The sequence below is a fragment of the Vulpes vulpes genome, unplaced genomic scaffold (assembly GCF_048418805.1).
Source record: "Vulpes vulpes isolate BD-2025 unplaced genomic scaffold, VulVul3 Bu000000692, whole genome shotgun sequence".
NCBI lineage: Eukaryota > Metazoa > Chordata > Mammalia > Carnivora > Canidae > Vulpes > Vulpes vulpes.
The window spans coordinates 7,501-13,357 of record NW_027325675.1 but is presented as its reverse complement, the minus strand read 5'-3'; positions in this window follow the sequence as shown (position 1 = coordinate 13,357).

Genomic DNA, 5,857 nt, shown 5'->3' with positions numbered 1-5,857 from the left:
AGACTCTATGCAGGGAGCCTGACGTGGGACTGGATCCTGGGTCTCCAGGATCAGGCCTTGGGCTGAAGGCAGACGCTAAACCGCTGAGCCACCCGGGGATCCCTGGACGCTCAACCGCTGAGCCACCCAGGCGCCCCATTCGTACTTAAGTTATTGAGAGTTCGTTCCTTCATTTTTCATCATCTCTAGACCCAGCGTAGGGCTCGAACTCACAAGCCTGACTGCAATCAAAAGTTGAGTGCTCTTCCGACTGAGCGGGCCTGCGGGGGTGGGGGTGGGGGTGGGGTGGGCCCGGGGCGGAAGCTTCTGCCCTTTCATGTTTTCAAGCTCAGAGTCACGTTTTGTCCGGGGACAGCCCCACCCCCCAACCCTTCCGTGCGGAGGTGCCATCTGTCGGGCTGGTTCATGTTTGTCCATCTTCCTTACTCCTTTTAGTAGACAGAAGGTGGCTTGTGACACAGCCGGTGACTACTTCGAATGAGACTGAGGATTTCCCTTGGGAAGTGGGTGCGAGAGGGAGGACAGGTCGATGGGGAACCAGGAAACTGCTGGCCCTTCCCTTCAGAGGAAAAAGTGTGCTTGTTGGGCCCTCACCCAGGGTGGATGAGTCAGAACTGTCCCTGGCCAGGCCTCCCTTAGTCCTTCGCCCTTATCACTCCATGCCTGTGTTTGGCCTCTGGACCCTAAGACACCACGGTCATGTGTTTAACTCCCCATCAGATTCACCAGACCCCGCCATGCCACGCCCTCCCAGATGCACCCCCACCCCTGGAAGGCATTAGAGTGAGATGGCATCCTCCACATCCAGGATTGATTCCCAAAGGGTTTATTGGGGTTTCCTGGGTCAGGAAACCAGGGGGGGTCGCTTTTGGACCCCAAACAATGTGAGTTCTTCATACATCCTCTTTGCCCTTCTCTTTCCCCCTCCCCTCCCCTCCTCTTCTCTTCTCTTTTCTTCTGTCCCCTCCCCCACAGTTTGGGAGCCGCAGCCTGAGGGTTGGGGGAGGTGCAGAAAGCCATTCAATGGAGAGAAGTCCCAGGCTCGGACTGTAACAGACAACCATGTGCATTTGAATGAAATGATTGAATGAGGGCCATTGGAATGGATGGCCCTGAACCTCCCTTCTGCCACCCGCCACCCTCCATCCCCGCCCCCAACCAACCCTGAGTCCTCTGGTGGATTTGGGAATGGAAGGCGTGTGTGTGTGTGTGTGTGTGTGTGTGTGTGTGTGTGTGTGTTTACACGGACGCACCCGCGGAGGGTGGTGGGGCATGCTCACGTTGGCTCCTGCAAACTCCATTCATTCTGGGAATGTTCTATTGTTTCTGCTGAGTTGCCAGTTGCTGCGATGAGCCAAGCTATACTCCTTCCGTTGCCTAGTTCTTAAAAAGGCCGAGTCTCCGGTTTTCTCGGTGAATGGACTGACCCACACCTTCCCATCCCGCCGGACCCCTTCTGCAAATACTTGCACTCAAAGGGTTCTTTCACTTCGTCCAGAAAACAAACATCAGCCACCCACACCCACCCCATTGCCACAGATACGCAACCCACACAACAAAACTCCAGGTGGCCTCCTTCTGCCTCCATGTACTTTAGAGAGTCACTGTCTTAGACATGCCTTAGGCTCAAGGACTTGATGCTGTCTCCCTTTCTGTGGCACGGTCCCATCCCCCGTTAGGCCCAAAGTAGAATTGAATTGCATGACCACACTGCTACACTGCTCGCGGGAGCTGGAGAAGATATGCTAACGTGACTGACCTGATGGGAGCACTGTCCATTTGAAAGGACCTACAGGCCGAGGCGTCTACAAACATGCTCCCTGGAAGTCTTTGGCATTCACATGCCTCTGATGAAATCATTGCTCTGGAAACTCCAGCATCTATAGCCGATCTTGTTGTCCATGGTCTTCTGACCATTACTCGTCCTCTGTTCGCCTGACATTCTGCCCAATTGTCCACGGAGAAATTAGACCCCATCCCGTGAGAGCCGAATCCGATTCCTCTGCTCACCCCCACGACAGACAGAGAAGAATATGCACAGGTCTGTGCCCGCCCATCTTCTCTTTCTCTGCCACGCCACGCCACGCCACGCCAGGCCACGCCAGGCCACGGCAGAAGAAAATGTGGCCCGCCCTCCCTTCTCCTGTCAAAAGTCAAATCTGAGATATGACTTGGATACGAAGGAAACCAGATTACTGTTTTGAATCATAGACACATTGATTGATTGAAGATTTTATTTAGGTAGTCATGAGACGCGCGCGCGCGCGCACGCACGCACACGCACGCACGCACGGACGGACGCACGCACGGACGGACGCACGCACGGACGCACGCACGCAGGCACGCACGCACGGACGCACGCAGAGGCAGAGACGCAGGCAGAGGGAGAAGGAGACTCCATCCATGCAGGGAGCCCGCTGTGGGACTCGACTCCAGGACCCCGGGATCACGCCCTGGGCCAAAGGCAGGCGCTCAGCCGCTGAGCCACCCCGGCCTCCCTACCTGGAGACACTTTGATAGAGTAGCAGCAGCAGCAAAGAAACACAGGCACACCGCCGCTCCCCCCACCCCCCCAGGTGAAAGAAGGTCCTGCTGACTCCCCTCCTTTTCCTCTGAGAAGAGAAGCACACCCCCTCTCCTGCCCCTGGAAGGTGCCTTGGAGGGGAGCGCCAGGAGGGGAGTGAATGACATTCTTCTCTTCAAGGACAGGAAGTGGAGCATGAGCAGGAGAATTCTGGAGAAACAGATTGTGTTATAGAAAAGAAAAGAAAAGAAAAGAGAAAATCCTTATGTTCTTTGAGCCTCCCCCCCCCCCCCCCATGGAGTTCCTCTTCCACAACCTCTTCTCATTCAACCCAATAGACAAGTATTTGGGGGGGGGGGGGGTCAGGTCCCAGACGCTGAGAGGGTGGAGGTGAAGGTGGTGCGGGGGAGGGGGGGGCACACCTTCCTCTCCAGCGCCTTTGGTTCAGACCTCCTTCGTGGACTCCCTCCCTCCTTCCTTCCTCTTCTAAATATACAAATTAAATCCTAAAAAGAAAAAGGAAGGACACGAGAAAAAACAGTGCATCCGTTGCTGTCCTAGGAGTGCTCCCGGGGCCCTCCGCCCGTCCCCGGGCCGAGAGGCGAGATCCGAGGCGTCCTGACGGCCTCGCCGCCCGGATCTGTCCCGCTGTCGTTCGCGCCGGTTGTCGGGTGCCACCTGGCGGCCGCTTTTATAGAGCGTGTCCCCTCCGGAGGCTCGGCGGCGACAGCAAGGAACAGGCTTTGGTGGCGGTTTCCCGGGGCCGAGTTCCAGGAGGAGGGCGGCCCCGGCGCGGGCGTCCGGCTGTCGCCGGGGCATCGGCGCGCGATGCGCTCGCCGGAGATTGGACCTCCAGAGCTGCGAGGGAGTGTCGCTGTCGCCGCTGTCGCTGTTGTCGCCTCCGCCTCGCTCCCGGAGGAGGGCGTGCGGGCCGCCTGGGTGGGTCGACCAGCACCCGCCGGTGGCTCCTCCTCCGCCCGCGAGGACCGACCTGGGCCGCCTCGGGGGAAGGGGACAGGGTGTGTCCCGCCGTCCGTCCTGTGGCTCCGGGCGATCTTCGGGCCTTCCGTGTCACGCGGTTGTCTCCCGTTGTCACGCCCTGGCGACGGGGACCGGTCCGAGCCTGGAGGGACAGCCCGTGGGTGGCGCGACAGGCCCGGCTGCGGGCACGTGTGGGGGTCCCGGGCGTCGGACGCGATTTTCTCCCCGTTTTCCGAGGTCCGCTGCGGAGGTGGGTCCCGGTCGGACCGGGTGCCACGCGGGGGTGGGCCGGCCGGCCGGCCCCGGTGGCGATTCCCGGTGAGGCTGCCTCTGCCCGCGTGGCCCTCCACCTCCCCTGGCCCGTGCCGGGGTTGGGGACGGCGGTAGGCACGGGGCGGTCCTGAGGGCCGCGGGGGACGGCCTCCGCACGGTGCCTCCGGAGAACTTTGACGATTTTTCAAAGTCTCCTCTTGGAGATCACTGGCGTGGCGGCGTGGCGGCGTGGCGGCGTGGCGGCGTGGCGGCGTGGCCGTCTCCACCTCCCGCGTATCGCCCCTCCCCCCTCCCCACCCTGGGTCGACCAGATAGCCCGGGGGGCTCCGTGGGGTGGGGGTGGGGGGGCGCCGTGGGGCAGGTTTTGGGGACAGTGGCCGTGCCACGGTCCCGGGAGGTCGCGGTGACCTGTGGCTGGTCCCCGCCAGCAGGCGCGGCTATTTTCTCGCCCGAAATGAACATTTTTTGTTGCCAGGTAGGTGCTGACACGTTGTGTTTCGGCGACAGACAGGCAGACGGAAAAGACAGTCGGTCCGTCGCTCGCCTTGGAGATGTGGGCCTCTGGGCGCGTGTGGGGTTCTGGGCTTGACCGCGCGGCCGAGCCGGTCCCTGTCCTCGCTCACTGGAGCCTGAGCCGTCCGCCTGGGCCTGCGCGCCGGCTCTCGCGCTGGACTCCAGGTGGCCCGGGTCGTGGTGTCACCCTCCGGTCTCTGGCACCCGAGGGAGGGCGGTGTGGGCAGGTGGCGGTGGGTCTTTTACCCCCGTGCGCTCCATGCCGTGGGCACCCGGCTGTTGGCCGTGACAACCCCTGTCCCGCAAGGCTCCGTGCCGCGTGTCAGGCGTCCCCCGCTGTCTCTGGGGTTGTCCGGTCGCTCCTGCCCCCCTGGGGGTCGAGGGGCTGCCGGTGAGGCGGAAGCAGGTCCCCCCGGTCGCCGTCCTCGCTGGGCTTTTGCTCCTCGGGAAGCCCCCTCGGGGCCGCAGCTTGCTGCCGATCGATCGATGTGGTGATCTCGTGCTCTCCTGGGCCGGGCCTAAGCCGCGTCAGACGAGGGACGGGCATCCATGGCGGATGCGACCGCTCTTCTCGCTCTGCCCGCGGGCCCCTCCCTCCCCGGCTCCTCCACGCCCGGCCGTCGTGACGGCGGGTGCGCGGGGGGGCGCGCGCCGGGGTTGGGGGTGGTGCGGACTCCGGCCCGACCCCGCCCTCCCGCCTTCTTGCCTCGCGGCGCTGGCGGGACCGGGGTCCTCTGACGCGGCGGACACTCTCGCCGGCCTTTCCTGAAGGCCTGGGTCCGTGGCGAGCGGCCCTCCCCTCCGCGGGGAGGGCCTGCCCGACGCCGCGCTGCTCACCGCCCGGCCTGGGCGCGCTTGAGCGCGTTGCGCCCGGCCCTCCGTGGTGCCCCTGGAGCGCTCCAGGTCGCCTCAGGTGCCTGAGGCCGAGCGGTGGCGTCGTTTCCTTCCCCGTCGACTCCCCTCGGGCCGCCGCCGCCGTCGGTGGCGCGTCCGAGGAGCGGGTGGCGGAAGTCGGCAAGGGAGGCGCACCCGTGCCCCTGGCGGGGGCCCGGGCGCCTCGTCTTCCTTCCCCCTCCCCTCCCCCTCGCCGCGCCGGCGGGGGTGGTGTGGGGGCGGTGTGACTCGGAGGACTTGGTGGGGACGCGTGAGCGCCCGCGGCGGGCCGAGCCAGCGCCCCGGGCGCTTGGCCAGCCCGAGGGGCTGCCCCTCTCTCCCGGCACGGGTCGTGCCCCCGTCTCCGTTCCTCGGTCTCGCCCGCCTCGCGGGAGGCGGGGAGCTCTCCCCTCTGGGCGGTGACGTGGCCGCGCCGTGCTCGGGCGAGGTGGAGGGTGGTGTCCTCGAGGGGGCACCGGCCGCGAGCGCTCGGGGTTGCCCTGTGCCTGTCCCTTGCCGGAGACCTGCGCCCGCCCCGCGAGCCCTGTCGGCCCCGGAGCGCCGTTTGGTGGGGCCCGTTTGGGGGTACGAAGGGGGGGGGCGATGCGCCCTCGGTGAGAAAGCCTTCTCTAGCGATCCGAGAGGGTGCCTTGGGGTACCGGAGCCCCCAGCCGCTGCCCCTCCTCTGCGCGT